The following is a 19,611-nucleotide window of genomic DNA, read 5'->3' on the forward strand; positions in this document are numbered from 1 at the left end:
GAAGTCAGACACTTGAGGTGAGCTGGAACATAATGGGTGGAATCAAAGACTTTGGGGTAGATGCTCTCTAAGTCTGACTGTGTGGTATGCTAATGAGACAGTACACACCATCACAAGAAGTAATATCGTGTCTCATGATCTTGCTTTCTCTTGCAGCCTCATGGTAAGATGCAATCAAATAAGAGGTTTCTTAAAGAAACTTAATGTTTCCTTACCTCAGCAAATTGTACAAGTATTCTTTAGCAGCACAACAGTATCAAGAATACTTTAACACCCACTATTAATCAATTTTCAAATTATTATAATTCATCTTGAAACAAGACAAGGAAATGCATAGCAAGAATCAGTGTAAAGACAGATTGTACTTGAAGCAGAAATGCTTCCTACAGATACTTGTGAATACATAAAGCTCACCATAAGAACCTAATGGGGATTGCAAAGAAGACAAAATCTGTACAATGGTGTACAATTACTTGACAGAAACACAGGCTAGAACAGAATGTACAAAAATTGCACAGAATCAAAATGCTTGACGCCAGTGGGAGTTTGGTAAATAACAAAAACCACGTCAGGGTTTTAGTAAGCAATGTGCTGATTAAGCCCTCAAGTTTAAAATTCTTGTCTATGTGTCTACGTATTTCCGTGGTCTGCCATTTCTTATATTTGCATTATGTAGGTTGTATGATTTATATATATTTTAATGTTATTTACTTTCGGATTGGATTTTTGAATTTTTGAATAATTATGGAGGGTTTTAATATTAAATATGTAAGTATTTATGAAGCCAAGGTGATTTCTTTTAAAATAATTTGAGAGAGATAGCCTCCAAGAACCACCCTGTAATTTTTTTTTACAATGGGTGAGTTTATGAGTAAACAAAGTACACAGTGTGGTATGTCAGGACTTCTATGTAAAATTCTGGACTTTTGGTTAAGATTATGTATGGAAATATCCATACTTTGGAGAGAAACCTTTCAGTTTTTTTCCACTTTGGAACAGTTCTGCAGGGTTCAGGATTGATGCATAAAGCAGTTGGTCCTACGAAAAGGGGATGATAGTTCAGATTTGTTTTTAAAAATGACCTCAGTATAAGGAGTTTAATAATAGTTCCCAGTCAGAAACCTTTGGGTAAATTTCTGATGGGATTGTTAAGAGCTGGGAAATTTTAAGCTTAGGTGTAGCTTGCATCCAGGTTCTCCAGACTAGGAGTTAAAATCACAGTCAACTTGAGCCTGTGGAGGGGATACAGTTGCTGTCTTTGTGAATACTGGAAAGAGGGTCTTTGGATCTATAAAGGAGTCTTTTTTGTGACTAATGGGATTATACTTTACTATGTGTTTTGAAACCTTTAAATTTATTTTATGAGGAAACATTTGGTTTATTCTATTTTAGTTTAGTTTCTTTTGCTTAATAAACTTTGGATTATTGTTAAAATTGAATTGCGTGTTTGTGTTTCAGTAAAAGACCACCTCTTTAAAACCAAAGAAAAGCAAAATTGGATCTATCAAGCCAGATTTCAGTTTGGGATCTGACTTCTCCAGGAGTGACATCGGCTGGGATCATAGCATTTGTAACATCAAACAGATCCACAACTCTCCAGGAACTTAATACGCCTCCAGTGTTCTTTACCCCTCCATTGTCAGCCATGCCTTCATGTATCTAGCCCCTCCCTCAAAATATTTCTGTCTCCCTTTCTTGTTAAAAATATTCTCAATAAAACTTAGTCTTTCGACCAAACTTTTGGTCACCAGTCTTCTTGCCTCCTTTTTCACCTCAATGTCAATTTTTGTGTCTGATAATGCTCCTGCAATGCACCCTGAGAACTTTTACAATGTTAAAAGAGTAACCAAATGTGTTGTTGTTGATTAAATCATTCTTCCACAACATCAGTTCTACCATCATTTTTGTGGCAATTTTCCAGCAAGTTTTTACTGCTTGTACCAGGAGTCTGGAGGTTTGTGCTTGGTTGCCTTCTTGATACAATTAGTTCCAGGTTCTTAAATTTGGAAGAATGGAAGCACACAGCTAGCCAGGCAGCATCAGTTTTTGATTATGGATTTGATCAGTCTTTGAGTTTACACACAGCAGATAATTGAAGAAGTCAACATTTCAGGTATACACTCTTCTTCAGGACTAGATTTGGGGGTGTGGGGAGCTACAGATAAAGCAGGGGACAGTTGGCGTGGGAAGAATAGTGGAATAGTGAGGTAGTATTAGGTGGGTAGACCCAGTTAGTTGATGGGAGGGATGATCCAGTCGATAGCTGGAAGGAGGGGTCAGCAGGTGGAATGGAAGGGAAGAGACAAGCTGGAAAAGGAACTGTGGGATGGGTGGAAACATTTACAGAACATTATAGAACTCTATTTTAAGTCCTCTGGACCGTAGGCTGCCCAGGCAGAAGATGAGGTGTTGTTCCTCCAATTTGAGGTCTGAGTTATGGTGGCAATGGAGGAGGCCGAGGATGGACATGTTGGAGGGGGAGTGGGAGGGGGAATTGAAATGGGCGGTGACCAAGAAGTCAGGCTGACCGTTTCAGGCTAAGTGAAGATGCAAAACAGTCACCTGGTCTATGTTTGGTCTCACTGATGTAGAGAAGCTCACATTGGGAGCACCGGATGCAATAGATTCCTCCCACCCTGTGTCCTGCAAAAACCCCATCCCATTTTCCCAAGGCTAGGTGACTGTTTCACCAAGGATCTTCGCCTGGCCTGAAACAGCCAGCCTGACCTCCCGGTCACCGCCCATTTCAATTCTGCCTCCAATTCCCCCTCCAACATGTCCATCCTTGGCCTCCTCCATTGTTGAAGTAAATCAAACTGCAAATTGGAGAAACAATACCTTATCTTCTGCCTGGGGCAGCCTACAGCCCAGAGGATTTAATATTGAGTTCTCCAATTTCAAGTAATCTTCCCACTCTACACTGAAATAATCTATTTCCCAACATTTCTAAACTATCTCCCTTTCACAAGAGCAACTATTTTACTCATTAAGCTTCAGTAAGCACCTGTGCAAACCTTCCATACTGAAACCAGATCTTTTTCAGGTTTTGGGTGTTTTCCCTCATCAAAATAAGGAAAACTTAATCCCTGCATTTTAAACCAAAAGTCTAATGTTTATTTTGTTTGCTCTTAAACTCGCCCAATGAAGGAAAAAACTCATTATATACCAGGAATTCCTCCCATATTGTTTTTAAAATAAATCATCATGGCTACAGAAAGCCTGACAAGTTAATCATTAAACCCTTCAGACACAGACTAAAACTCATATTACATAAGCTCAAATCTAAACTCTAAACTACGTACCTTGTACCTAAGATGGCCATGTGTGGCGACATTGTGCATGTTTTACTGTACTCCCGTACTGACAATAAACCCTAATTCTAATATAGATGATATTAGAATATATATAAATCTCACAGTTTACATCACAATATGTTAGGATAGATAGAGAATTGGCTAACGAATAGAAGACAGCGAGTTGGGACTAGTGGACAGTATTTTCAGGATTGCAACCTATAATTGGTGGAGTTCCACAAGGATCAATGCTAGGTTACAATTATTTACTCTATATATGAGTTAAATGAGGGAAGTGAATGTATTGTGGATGGCAAAAATAACTTGGAAGGCAAATGGTGAGGATGACACAAAGTGTCTCCAGAAGGACATAAACAGGTTAAATAAATATGCAAAAACTTGGCAGTTGGAACATAATGTGTTAAGTGTGGCTGGAAGAATAGAGGAGTTGACTATTATTGAAATGAAGAAAGACTGCAGAAAGCCGCAGTGCAAAAGAACTTAGAGGTCCTTGTGCATGAATCACAAGAAGCTAGAATTTAAGTGCAGTGGTTAATAAGGAATGTGAGTAGAATGATAGCCTTTATTTCAAAGGGAATGGAGCATAAAAATAGATAGCTCTTGCTAAAACTATACAAAAGGTACTAGTCAGACCATGTTGATGATGTTGCATGTTGAGATATTGTGGAATAGCATATAGTCAAATTGAATAACTAGCAGTGAGAGTTTCATGGGTTGAACAAAGAGGATTAGTTACTCACATACTCACCCTGAAACCTAACACTGTAGAATTCAATGACCACTCGCCCACTTGAGGATAAATATAATTATATAGGATAGTGAATTTTACAAGTTATAAACAAGGAAATAGTCCTTAAATCATCTGATTTATCTCACCTTGGAGAAGAAGCAGATGATATGATCCTGGTGAGAATGGGGTTCTGCATCACACTTGAAGTGTAGCTAAGAAAATTTGATAATCAAAGTTGTATATCAGACATTGCAGGATTCCTCTGAAGAAGTATATAAGTTATAGGTACAGTGAAAAGGCATAGGTGCAATGAATAGTCAGTGTCTCTTTACTGGGGTAGAAATGTTAAATACCAGGGGCAAATGTTTAAGGAGAGAGGAGAAATTTTAAAGGAGATGTGCAAGGAAAGTTTTTTACACAGAGCATGGTAAGTGCCTGGAATGTGCTGCCAGAGGAGGTGGTAGAAGCAGATACAATAGCAAAGTCTAAGGGGCATTTAGATTGGCACATGAACAAGCAGGGAATGGAGTAGATGGGATTAGTTCAAATTAGCATCATGGTTGGTACAGACATGGTGAGGCAAGGGGCCTGTGCAGTACTGTTCGCTGTTCTAAGTGTTTTTTTGTACATCACATTATTAGTTGCTTGCAGCATTATTACTCAGGGGTCAGTTTTTTTGTCTTAATGGACTTGAGAAGAAGGAGTTTCGGAGACTTTAAGATGTTACGTCTTGAGTTGCAAGGCATAGATTTTGCTCCCATTGCCTGTTGCTATTATCTGCAACCTGACAGGTTTCTTCCTAGTGCTTGAAGAAAGATGAGGTATTTGAAGATAATTTCAATCATGTTTCTACTGCCCAGCCAGAAAGAATTGGGGTTTGAAGCCATTGCTTTACAATGGATGGTAGCTATTTGCATCTACTCATGATTTTACTTACAGTTTGCTTTGTTACATGGTTTGCATTACTCTTTGATGGAGTGGGAGATCTGCCTCTCCCACTCCATTAAAGAGTAATGCAAACTACGGAGGATGGAACTCTGTACCTGAGCACTAAAGACCCTGCCCACAAGATGGCAGTGGCAGAGAAATAGCACTTCATCCACTGCTTTCTTCCATCCATTTCTCTTTTTTCTTTTTTCCTTCTTTATTTTCCACTTTCCTTTTCGCTACAGTTTTCTCTTACCTTTTGCCTGGCAGTGGTGGAACCGGCGGCCTTGGCAACAGCAGCGAGTGTGGGCCCACCGGTGAGAGATGGCGTGGGAACACAGTGACTCCAACACTGGTGGGCCTGGCACAGGACCCGAGGTGGTGGCGGTGTTACCAGTTTCCAAGATGGCAGTTGACAGCAGTGCGGCCTCTGCGACCAGCAGGGAAGGTGGCATCTGCAGTCAGTGTCAGAATCAGGACATCGGGCTTCAGCCATGGCAATGCAGTAGGCCTGAATCAGATTAACGGGAATGGCGATTGCATTGACAATGTGGCGTTCCTGGTGGCAGTGGTAGGTAGCGGTGATGGTGGCCCTGGAGCTGGACTCCTGGAATGGACTTTGATACGGAGGCACTGGTCAGCCCGGAGTCCATTGTAGATAGACCCCCACCTGCTTGATGGCAAGCGGAGCACAAGAAAGGAGGAAGAATTCAATTTTTAGTTATATTTTAATTATATCTTAATATCTACTGTACACAAAATGGTACTGGAGCATGGCAATATATTATACTGTTCATTATATTCATTTGTTAAATACTAGTGACAATAAATTATTCAATCAATCACTAAAAAACTTTGCAAGTCACATAAAGGCTGTCAGCCTGTAATATATTAAAATGCACTGTGAAGTCTATAGTGGCTGGTCAATCGAGTCAAGGTTAAGCAATCAGGTTAAGAAACCTAAGATGCATCCTGTGTGGATGCACACAATGTGTGTGTGCCCCAGTACACAAAGTGACTTGGCAGAACTATGTAGGTCACAAAATTACCCAAGCTCCAAAGTGTTGTAGGCCTGAACCGGTGACTGAATTGGTCAGAGAGCAGCTATGGTGAAATGACAAGGCTGCTTAGCTTGCTTACGCCAATTTGGGTGGACAAAGAGTCAAGGACGATGGTGTCCAAGGAACATGCTGGAAAGTTATTCTGTAAAAGCAGATGAATGATCACTGGAACAAGCCTTTGGTGAGCTTCAAGCGTCATGTTCAGAATCTGATTTACATGTTGGGAATTTTCACCATCCAGTTTCTCAGTAAGGGAGGGGCTGTTTGGAAGTAGCATATCAATAATGTGAGAATGGAGATTTAATGAGATGCAAATGCATGTAAATATAGTTATTGCTGCCCAGTGGCAGATTCTGAAGTCATTGCTTAGGGCTTGAGAGGAAAGTCAGGAATTTTTTTCTCAAGAATTGGAGATTTTCATTCTCAATGTATTTTCCAATTTTTCTTGCCATTGTTTACATAGAACATCGAACAAAGAACATTACACCGCAGTACAGGCCCTTTGGCCCTCGATGTTGTGCCAACCTGTGAAACCAATCTGAAACCTATTTAACCTACACTATTCCATTTTCATCCCTTCTTCTCTCTAACAAAACAGCCTCAAGTCCCTCAGATTTTCCCTCCATACCAGACAACACCCTAGTAAATCTCCTCTGAACCCTTTCCAAAACTCCTACATCTTTCGTATAATGCGGTGACCAGAACTGTACGCAATACTCCAAGTGCAGTCATATGAGAGTTTTATACAACTGCAGCACAACCTCGTGGCTCTAAAACTCAATTCCTCCACTAATAAAAGCTAACACACCATATGTCTTCTTAACAACCCTATCAACCTGGATGGCAACTTTCAGGGATCTATGTAGATGGACACCGAGATCGCTCTGTTTATCTACACTACCAAGAATCTTACCATTAACCCAGTACTCTGCATTCCTGTTACTCCTTACACCACCCCAAGGAGCAGAAAATTCTATTCATAGTACCAGGTGGGTAAAGAATATATGTTGTAATGCACAAGGTTTCACTATTGTGTGAGACATGGGAAGGATCAAAAGATCTTTACTTGCAGGTCATTGTTCAGATGATTGCATATTTGCAACTCATGATCATCTTTAACATTAAGAACATAAGCGTGGATATTGTAATCTCCATGACTATCAAGAGTCAGTGAGGAAAACAATACATTTTAGGTGTAACAGTCTAAATATCCTGTCGTCTCATTCACAGGATCACAAAAATGTACAAAATCTGTGTTTTATTTTGAAGAGCAATTTACTTCCTTCAACCAGCTTGTAAAAGCTCATGTGCTGAAATAAGGAAATGAGAACGGTGTATCACTCAGGTGTCACAATGATCTTAAGTAATATGCACACCCTCTTCTTTACTAACAACGTGTTTAAGTATTAAAAGCAAATGATTTAGCACAAAGAAAATGCAGTCAAGGCATCAGTAAACCATATTCTTTTGAAATCTGGATATTTAGAATGCGTTCTGAAGCATCCAACTTGATGTTATCCCACTGTACAGTGGAGTGTTATTACCAAGCAGAATAAAATAAAAGATGGACAGTCAGTTCTTTTATAAAGTGGTGGCTACATTCTTGTGCAACCCGTATTACAGAAAAATCGTGCTTTAGAAATAGTGCTTAAAGTGTTGATGCTGTAACTGCGTTACAGCCAACACACGTTTAAACGTTGACACTTTAGAAACAACATCCTCAATTCATTAATCGTGTTCCAGTAATTCACGTTGACGAAACACGTGTTATAACAGAATGACCTGTATTTATCTTGGCAACCATTTTGAGAACATAATTGAAAAGAAGATGTCATTAAAAATTACATTTATGCCAACATTGGGTAGCTTACATTTTGGAGAATGCAGCTGTTTGTTTTTATTCATTGGTGTGATTTGGGTGTGACTGGGTGGTCAGCATTTATTACCCATCCCTTTGTTGTCCTTGCAAAGATGGTGGTGAGCTACCTTCTTGAACTGATGCAATCCAAATGCTATAGTTTGATACAAAATGTCCTTTGGTGGGGAATTACAGGATTTTGAAACAGTGACAGTGATAGAATGTTGATGCATTTTCAACTCAGGATGGTAAGTGTCTTGGAATGAACCTTGCTGCTCTTGTCTTAGAGTCACAGGGATGTACAGCACAGAAATTGACCCTTTGGTCCAACTCGTCCATCTGACCAGATATCCTAAATTAGATGGAAGTGGTGTTCTAAGGATCTTTGGTGAATTTCTGCAGTACACCTTGGAGATGGTACACATTTGATAAAGGTGAAAGACACATTCATGTTGGATATTAACTGTAATAATGTCTGCCATGATTGGTATGGGAATCTATTTTGAGAGAAATGTTACAAATCCCCTGCTGTCACTTGGAATCACCCTTTGGCATAAACATTAATGGTATCAATTACCTTGTCAGTAATCCCTGTCATGGCCATTGTTTCTGTGTCTAATGCAGGGTTAATGTAGAATACTGAATAACCTAATGGATTTTCTTTGACCATATTCAGGCATACTTTCTTTATGGTTCACCAAGGCAATAGCAGAACAGAGAATCTACGCTTCAAACAATTCTGTTTTGTATGGCTCATTTAATCCTCATCTAAAGCCTACAAATAGAGAATAGCTATAATCAAACAACAAGTTTCTATTTTTAGAAAAATCCAACTTTTATGAAGAGGTGGTTATATTTTAATTGTCAAAATACAGCAGAACAGTAAACATGTACTGGACTTCAAGGATTAATTCACAAAAAAGGATCATACACACTAGGGTTTTATTTCCTGCTGTTTAGGCTAAGAAACATTTTGATCAAAGTTTACAAGATATCAAGGGGCATTGATATAGAGTCATTGAGATGTACAGCATGGAAACAGACCTTTCGGTCCAACTCATCCATGGTGACCAGATATCTTAAACTACTCTCATTTGCCAGCACTTGGCCCATATCCCTCTATTCATATACCTTCCTATTCATCTTCCCATCCAGATGCTTTTTAAATGTTGCAATTGTACCATAGAGTCATTGAGATGTACAGCATGGAAACAGACCCTTAGGTCCAACCGGTCCATGCCGACCAGATATCCCAACCCAATCTAGTCCCACCTGTCAGCACCCGGCCCATATCCCTCCAAACCCTTCCTATTCATATACCCATCCAAATGCCTCTTAAATGTTACAATTGTACCAGCCTCCACCACATCCTCTGGCAGCTCATTCCATACACGTACCACCCTCTGCGTGAAAAAGTTGCCTCTCCGGTCTCTTTTATATCTTTCCCCTCTCACCCTAAACCTATGCCCTCTAGTTCTGGACTCCCCGACCCCAGGGAAAAGACTTTGTCTATTTATCCTGACCATGTCCCTCATAAATTTGTAAATCTCTATAAGGTCACCCCTCAGCCTTCGACGCTCCAGGGAAAACAGCCCCAGCCTGTTCAGCCTCTCCCTGTAGCTCAAGTCCTCCAACCATGGCAATGGTCCTTGTAAATCTTTTCTGAACCCTTTCAAGTTTCACAACATCTTTCCGATAGGAAGGAGACCAAAATTGCACACAATATTCCAACAGTGGCCTAACCAATCCAAGATGGAGGACGGGAAAAATTTCTGGCTGTAAGAGCTGTTCCTTTTTTTGAGGTATTTTTAGGTGTTGTACCAGCCTCCATTACTTCTTCTAGCAGCTCATTCCATACACGTATCACCGTCTGTGTGAAAAGATTGCCCCTTAGGTTCCTTTTAAATCTTTTCCATCTCACCCTGAACCTATGTCCTCTGGTTCTGGACTCCCCACCCCAGGGAAAAGACCTTGTCTATTTACCCTATCCATACCCCTCATAATTTTATAAACCTCTGCCAGGTCACCCTCAGCATCAGTAAAAACAGCCTCAGCCTATTCAGCCTCTCCATATAGCTCAAACCCTCCAACCCTGACAACATCCTTGTAAATCTTTCTGAATCCTTTCAAGTTTCACAACATCTTTCCTATAGGAGAGAGACCAGAATTGCTCATAATATTCCAAAAGTGGTCTAACCAATGACCTGTACAGCCGCAACATGATCTCCCAACGCCCATATTCGACACTCTGATCAATAATGGCAAGCATACCAAACGCTTGCTTCACTATCCTATCTACCTGCGACTTGACTTTCAAGGAACTATGAACCTGCACTCAAAGGTCTCTTTGTTCAGTAACACTCCCCAGGACCTTACCATTAAGTGTATCAGTCCTGCCCTGATTTGCCTTTCCAAAATGCAGCATCTCACATTTATCTAAATTAAGCTCCATCTGCCATTCCTCAGCCCATTGGCCCATCTGATCAAGATCCCATGATACTCTGAGGTAACCTTCTTCACTGTCCACTACATCTCCAATTTTGGTGTCATCTGCAAACTTACTAACTATACCTCCTATGATTACATCCAAATCATTTATATAAATGATGAAAAGAAGTGGATCCAACTCCAATCCTTGTGGCACACCACTGATCACAGGCCTCCAAGTCTGAAAAGCAACTCTCCACCACCACCCTCTGTCTTCTGCCTTCAACTCAATTCTGTATCCAAATAGCTAGTTCTCACTGTATTCCATGAGATCTAACCTCGCTAACCAGTCTTCCATGAGGAACTTTCTCGAATGCCTTACTGAAGTCCATATAGATCATGTCCACCGCTCTGCCCTCATTAATCCTCTTTGTTACTTCTTCAAAAAACTCAATCAAGTTAATGAGACATGACTTCCCATACACAAAGCCCTGTTAATTATTCCTAATCAGTCCTTGCCTTTCCAAATACACATAAATCCTATCCCTTAGGATTCCCTCCAACAACTTGCCCACCACCAATATCGGGCTCACCGGTCGATAGTCTCCTGGCTTGTCCTTACCACCTTTCTTAAACAGTGGCACCACATTAGCCAGCCTTCAGTTTTCCGGCACCTCGCCTGTGACTTTGATGATAAAACTATCTCAGCTAGGGGCCCAGCAATCACTTTCCAAAGAATATGGACCCTATTCTCTCCCTAGTTACACTATTGTCCTTAATGTATTTATAAAATCCCTTTGGAATCTCCTTAACCCTATTTGTCAAAGCTATTCATGTCCCCTTTTTTGCTCCTGATTTCCTTCTTAAATATACACCTACTGCTTTATACTTTTCGAAGGATTCACTCAATCTCTGCTGCCTACACCTGACATATGCTTCCTTCTTTTTTTTGACCAAAGCCCCAATTTCTCTAATCATCCAGCATTCCTTACACCAGTCTTGCCTTTCACCCTAACAGGAATATACTGTCTCTGGACTCTCGTTATCTCATTTTTGAAAACTTCCCATTTTCCAGATGTCCATTTACCTGCAAACATCTGCCCCAATCAACTTTTGAAAATTCTTGCCTAATACTGTCAAAATTGGCCTTCCTCCAAATTAGAACATTAACGTTTAGACCCAGTCTATCCTTTTCCAACACTATTTTAAAACTAATAGAATCATTATTGCTGGCCCCAAAGTGCTCCCCCACTGACACCTCAGTCACCAGCCATGCCTTAATTCCCAAGAGTAGGTCATGTTTTGTACCTTCTCTATCTATATATTCCTCTCCATCTAAACCCTTAACACTACAGCAGTCCCAGTCTATGTTTAGAAAGTTAAAATCCCTTACCACAACCACCCTATTATTCTTATTGATAACTGATATCTCTTTCCAAATTTGTTTCTCAATTTCTTGTTGACTATTGAGGGGTCTATTGTACAATCCCAATAATGTGATCATCCCTTTCTTATTTCTCAGTTCCACCCAATTAACTTCCCTGAAAATATATCCTCCCTAAGTACAGCCGTAATGTTATCCCTTATCAAAAATGCTACCCCACCCCTCCTCTCTTGCCCCCTTTCTATCCTTCCTGTACCATTTGTATCCTGGAACATTAAGCTTCCAGTCCTGTCCATCCCTGAGCCAGGTCTCTGTGATTGCTATAATATCCCAGTCCCATGTTCCTAACCATGCTCTGAGTTCATCTGCCTTCCCTGTTAGGCCTCTTGCATTGAAATAAATGCAGTTTAATTTATCAGTCCTACCTCATTCTCTGCTTTGTTTCCTGCCTGCCCTGAATGCTTATCTTGCTCCTTTTCCCAGCTGGACCAGTCTCAGGCTGATTTCTTTCCTCACCATCTCCCTGGCTTTCCCACCACCTCCTCCCCCCACCTCCCCCGCACCCCCCTCCCCCAACTCCCTTACCTTACTAGTTTAAAATCTCATGAGCAGCTCTGGCAAATCTCCCTGCCAGTATATTAGTCCCCTTCCAATTCAGGTGCAATCCGTCCTTCTTGTACAGATCAATTCTACCCCAGAAGAAATTCCAATGATCCAAAATTGTGAACCTTTCTCCCCTGCACCAGCTCCTCAGCCATGCATTCAGTTTCTCTATCCTATGGTGGTTAAAAACTAACGAGTTCCTCACAATCAAAGCCAGGCCTAGCAGAGAAACACTTTTGCATGCAAAGGATGGCTCAAGTTTGGAACCACTGCAACTTCTACAAATGACAGTTAATTCTAGATCAACTGTGAATTTTAAATCCAACCTCAAAAGACATTTGTTAACCAATAATATTTAAGGATAAGTGGTGTGGAGATTGGGGGGGAATGGGTTTGTGAAGTTAGACCATTGGTCTTTTTGAAAGAGTGAATAAGGTCAAGGGACTAAGTGACCTTTTCCTGTTCCTCTGTTCCTATAAAACCAATGGAAATAAACAAAGTAGACAGTGGCACAATGTGAAAAAGGCAGCATAAAATTTGAGGGAAAGTATTTAAGATGGCAGTAACATCTCTCAATGTAGGCTCATTTTAAATGGCCATGAAAAATCTGAACCTTGTTCAGGTGCTCTACCTATATGGCATAATTTACATTCGCATGTTTACGTGTTTCACTGCCACTGCAATTGGGAAACCGACTTAGAAAATGCACTTTCCAACAGATGCGAAACAAATCTCAGTTCTTGATAACATGAGCCACTGGAACCTGATAGTAGACACTAAGCATTATTGGCCCCATGGATAATTGTGAAAGTGCTTAAATTTAAATAGTGCATTTAAACCAGGTCTACTTGGCCTACAGCCTTTGCAAATGTTGAATAAAGCATGAAGTAAACCGCAAGCTAAATAATTCATTGATATAAGAATTTCTATGCATCTGGTGTGTTCATAAATATTTGATCACTGAAATGCTTTGTACAGTGCTACCACTAGAGGGAAACAACATCAATAAGGCTAATATTATATTAAAATATTACATCAAATATTCATTTTACTGTATTATACAATATGCTATTCCTCCACTTGACAGTTAAGTAAAGCCCAATAGCATTTCAGTTCAAATCAATTTATTTGATCATAAGAGCCTCTTGTCTTCTCTCACATCTGCCATGATACATTCCAATGACAAAATGCATTATTATTCAAAAGAAAAAAAAATATTGTACCATAAGCTTCAAAGGCAGAGTTTAACTTCCAGAGTTTTCATACTCTAATCCTCCTACAAATTCCAGACCAAAAATACCACTCGCAATTTCTTCACACATGAACAATTATTTCAAGTTGACAGGATCCCTACTGACACATATGTGTCCATAGGTCATGTAGCATTCATCTCCTGGAAACATACAGAAATAGTTAAAATATCAATAATTCAGCAGGGCAACGAGATTACCACTCTTGCAGTCACACCAAAGTGTTGATGTCTATAGGTACCTCAGTCATCACTAACAGCCAGCGTGCAGGTGCAGTAAACAATTAGGAAGGCAAATGGTAATTTAGCCTTTACTGCAGAAGAATTTGAGTACAAGAGTAGAAAAGTCTTGCTGCAGTTATTTTAAGCTTTGGTGAGAACACATCTGGAGTATTGTTGTGCAATTCTGATCATCTTACTTAAGGAAGGATATACACGTCATAGAGGGGATATAATGAAGATTTACCAAACTGCTTCCTGGGATGACATGATTGTCCTCTGAAGAGTCATTGAAGAGACTGAGCCTAAACTCTTTAAAGTTTTTAATGATTCGGTGATTTAATTGAATCATACCTAATTCTCACAGGTTTCATTTGGTAGAAGAAAGAAGGATGTCCAGAATAAGGGGACGCAATCTCAAGGTAAGAGATTGGCCATTTAGGATTACATTGAGGAGGAATTTCTTTACACAGGGTGTGGTGTAGCTTTGGAATTTTCCATTCCAAAGGGCTGCAGAAGTCCAGTTATTGAGCATTATCAAGACATGGATGAATATATTTCTAGATGTTGAAGATATCAAGGAGTATGTGGATGATGTGGGAAACATCATTGAGTTAGATGATCAGGAATGAACTAGATTAGATTACATTACATTACAGCGTGGAAACAGGCCCTTCGGCCCAACAAGTCCACACCGACCCGCTGAAGCGCAACCCACCCATGCCCTACATTTACCCCTTACCTAACACTACGGGCAACTTAGCATAGCCAATTCACCTGACCTGCACATCTTTGGACTGTGGGAGGAAACCGGAGCACCGGAGGAAACCCACGCAGACACGGGGAGAACGTGCAAACTCCACACAGTCAGTCGCCTGAGGCGGGAATTGAACCCAGGTCTCAGGCGCTGTGAGGCAGCAGTGCTAACCACTGTGCCACCGTGCCGCCCACAAACTAGTTGAATGCTGAAGTAGATTGTAAAGGCCGAATGACTTGTTCCTATTTCCAATGTGCTTGTGTTCCACTTATTTCTCCAGTTTTTCTCATTAATGCAAGTTTATGCTGCTTATTGCAAATAAACTAGGAAAATTCTGAGTTGGTTTTAATAAAAATTGATTTAAGCTGTGACAGGTGATGATTTCAATCAGTGAATGCTGGCTGTCATCTTGAAACACAAACTCTTGACATACATGAAAACACTAACCATTCACACTGAGCACAATGATAGATTATCTGCAGTCAGCTGCAATAAAATTAATGCCAGCAAAAAAAAACAGAAGTGTGCATATTCCTCAGCATTATATTACTCAACAGCAAAATAAAAGCTGTCTTCTCAACATCCCAAAATGCTGGCCAAGATTTTCTGACAGCCAGAGAGTCATTTCAACAGTGTAGATAGGAATTATGCATACGGATCCTGCAGAATCCCCAAAGTTGGAGATTCTAAGGGAATTGCCCAGGAAATTGAAGATTCCATTGGGCCATACTCCCATATTTGGAGTCCTCTGAAAGTATCCTTTAAAAGTGAATCAGAGACTTCAGAGTGTTCTATTGCAGTTAGGTGACCCAGGAGATAAAAACCTAAGGTAACTTCTATTAAACTGACCATCTCCATCACCGCCCCTCCCCCCACTGCCCACCATTCATTTCCCCAGTACACCATCTCACTGACCCTGACCTGACATTCTTACTGTCCGGGACACAACATTCCCACCCCCTGACAACCTCTTTCACCCCCTTGGGCCCAACCACCCCCTTCAATACCATCATCCCATCCCCAAGAGGACTTGATATACCGCTCTTCCCCGACCTGGCACCCATCTCTTAACCTGCCTCAGATCTGACACCCACACCCTACCCTAGTGTCCTACACTTCATCATCTCGACAAGACCTGACATCCTGAATGCAATATCTGCCCTTCACAATCACCCCCACACCTTGCCACACCCCACTCCCACTAATCCCAGTACCCCAACTTATCCTAAACACTCCATCACTTATCTGGTGCCCATCTACCTGGAAACCTGGCACTGTGATATCATGGAAAAGCTCAGCAAGTCTGGCAGCATCCGTGAAGAGAAATCAGAGTTAACATCTTCAGTCCGGTGACCCTTCCTCGGAACAGTCACTGGACCTGAAACACTAACTCTGATTTCTTTTCACAGATGCTGCCAGACCTGAGCAGTCCCAGCAACTTCTGTTTTTGTTTACAGCATCCACAGTTCTTTTGGTTTTGACAATGATATCAAACCCACTTGGCACCTTACCAAGTTCGCACCGTATCCCCACACTTACTGTATATACTTACACTTTTACAGTATCTGGCCTTGCTGTTTGACACTTAAACCACAGAATATGGTAGTCGATTGCTGTGGGAAAGGGAGCATTGTTTGATTTTGCCAATCACCCTGCATTATAAGGGACCTATTATATTAAATGTTTGGTTTGGATTTCTGCAGGAGACGTGATTAGAGTTTTCTGTCAAGAATGTGTTAATGGAGAAAAACAGGAATGGAGTGGCAATCTGACTGGAATTGCCACTCTACAGAAAATCCAGCTAACTAACTTGGTTTCTCTCTTTTGAGATGTCTTATAACGTTTTAAGTGTTTTCAGAATTTTCTGTTTCTCGGATTCTTTTAAATATTCTGCTTAAATATTAATTTCATCTATTTTGCATCTATTTTCATAATTAACAACAAATACATAGAGTTTACACTAAATATATGTGAACCAGCCTGTCACTTCTTTAAATATGTTGAATATTTATTGGGAGAGACATTGCAGAATGAGATTACAGTGTCACAGTGCGAAGTAGAAGAGGAACCCAATTGCATCACTTTATATTGGGCCCTGAGATACTGAAGGATACTCATGAACATTAGAGTCATAGAAATGTACAGCATGGAAACAGACCCTTTGGTCCAATTCATCCATTGTGACCAGCTATCCTAAATCAATCTAGTCCTATTTGCCAGCATTTGGCCCATATCCCTCTGAACCTTACTTATTCATACACCCATCCAGGTGCCTTTTAAATTTGTAATTGTACCAGCCTCCACCACTTCCTCTGGCAGCTCATTCCATACACGCACTACCCTCAGTGTGTAAAGGTACCCCCTTAGGTACTTTTTAAATTTTTCCCCTCTCACCTTAAACCTATTCGCTCTAGTTTTTGACTCCCCTACACAGGGGAAATGATCATAGTTAATCAACCTATCCATGCCCCTCATGATTTTATAAACCTCTGTAAGGTCACCCCTTAACCTCTGATGATCCAGGGAAAATAGCCCCAGTCTATTCAGCCTCTCCCTATGGATCAAACCCTCCAACCCTGGCAACATTCTTGTAAATCTTTTCTAAACCTTTTCAAGTTTCACAGCATCCTTCCTATAGCAAGAACACCAGAATTGCACGCAGTATTCTAAAAGTGGCCTAACCAATGAACTGTAACATGACCTCCCAACTCCTATACTCAATGCACTGACCAATAAAGGCAAGCACACCAAATGTCTTCTTCACTATCCTATCTACTTGCGACTCCAGTTTCAAGGAACTGTGAGCCTTGAAAGGTCTCTTCATTTAGCAACACTCCCCAGGACCTTACCATTAAGCGTATAAGTCCTGCTCTGATTTGCCTTTCCAAAAAGCAGCATCTCACATTTATCTAAATTAAACTCCATCTGCCATTGCTCAGCCCAAATTATTTTAAAGAAAATTTGGAAAGGGGTACTAATTTGTTGTTTTTCCATCTAATGACACCTACAATAACATGTGCAGGAATAGCACAAAATGTTTACATTGTTGATGAGTTTAAATTTTCATGAGATTTAGGATCATAGAATCTCACAGCACAGAAGGAGACCATTTCTCCTATCATGTTGTGTCATTTCTTCAAACAGCTATCTCTTTAACTCCATACCTCAGCGTTTTCCCAGAATCCTGCAAATTCGTCATCTTAATGTACACGTCTAATTGCCTTTTGATAGTGCTTTTCAGATAGTAACCCTGTGAAAAAAATCTCTTAATTTCTCTTCTACATCTTTTGTCAATTAATTTAAATTTATGAATGCTGTTATCAACCCCTTGCCAGAGGTCACAACCTGTCTCTACTTGTTCTATAAAAACTCAATTATCTTGAATGTCTTTATCATTGCATTGTTTCACACCAAGGAGAACAATCTCAGCTTCTTCAATTTTGCCACATATTTGAAGTACCTCATTATTGTGTACAATACAGCGAATAAACTAGCCATGAAGATTGATGGTAAGTAGCCATATTGAACAAAGTTTATTGAACTCCTCCCCAGAGAAGTAGGGAGGGCAGAATCAATTGTACAGTGAACTATTCCCCTTCCTTAAAAAAAATTGTACATTAAGCTGTAGTAGAACTCATGCAGTATTGTCCCTACCTCTCAGCCAGAAAATCTGGCCTCAAGTGCTGCAGAAGTGTATCATACCATGTCTGAACAGGTTGATCAGAAATAAAAACAGAAATAGCTGGAGAAACTCAGCTGATCTGGCAGCATCTGTGGAGAGAAAGCAGTGTCAATGTATCGTGTCCATGAAAATAACTTATTCTTCTTTCCAATACACATTTCAGTTAACCAATCTGGCTTATTTCTCATCCTGTGTAGGTTTTGTCTTCCATTCATTTTTCAAAATCAGTGCCCATCTCTGGAGTCTTGCAGGCACCAGAAAACATGTCTCATTTTTGAAGGAAAGATGGTCACTTAAAAAAAGTGAACTTCTTACTGTACAAGTATTCGTGGAACATTTTGGAACATTATATACTTGTTAATGTTTCTTTCTCAACTTGATTAATTTTGCCCTGATTTTGTTAGTGTCTGTGAAACATAAGCTACTGGCTTCTCCACAACATCTTCCATTATGTGAGATAATACCACATCTACCTCCTATGGTGAGGCAGCACATACTAAAACTTATTGTTTCTTGAAATTATAGTAAGTTAAAACAACATCACTTGACAGTACTTTCTTCTCCAAATGCTCTCAACTTCACAGAGCACTTTTAATTTTTGAGAAGTTGGTACAGCAGACCAAATGAATTATCTAAGTCAGGGATGAATTAGAATATGAATAATTCCTTTCAATTTTTAAGCTCTTCTCCTATTGGTCTTTTTAGAGTTATAAGATCACTTCACCTTTCACTTGTGTAGGGCAAATATGGTAATTGACAACTCAGCAATGTAACACTGGACACCACAAAATATCATTTGTGCTTTTTAGCCTTAATGTCACACTTCTGACATCAGTCTAGAATTTTGTTCAACCTTACAAAGTACTCTTTCTTTGTCTCATGTTGAATTAGAATTTGATCTAAAAAGTAGTCCACCCACTTCATTCCAATTAGCGCCTGATCCATGATGTTCTGGAACTGGCCCAGAGCAGCACACACCCCATAAGGCTACTTTTCAAAGTGGCACAATACTTAGTGTATATGATCGGTAAGTAGTTCCTTGCTCTTGTCAGTTAACTTTAATTGAACATATGTATTCAACATTTCTATCCAACTGAAAGCCTTTCCATTTACCAAATTAGAAAACAAGTCTTTACTGGTAGGCAATGGGTATCATTCAGAGTCACTTTATTGACCATTTCATTATTCTGAATGGACCTGTCTGATTTTTGAATAATCACAATAGCAATGCGCATTCATTGATCTTCGCTGGTTAATTGCTCCTGTTCCATTTGTTCCAATCTACCCAGCTGTTTGCTTACTACCTTTAACTGTGAGCAAGGGATTGGCATGGTCTTACAAATTATTGACTGCACATGGTCTTTTATTTTGGCCTTTCCTTTGTGAAGTCTAATTTTATA

This window comes from Chiloscyllium plagiosum, chromosome 5 (assembly GCF_004010195.1).
Source record: "Chiloscyllium plagiosum isolate BGI_BamShark_2017 chromosome 5, ASM401019v2, whole genome shotgun sequence".
NCBI classification, from domain to species: Eukaryota; Metazoa; Chordata; class Chondrichthyes; order Orectolobiformes; family Hemiscylliidae; genus Chiloscyllium; species Chiloscyllium plagiosum.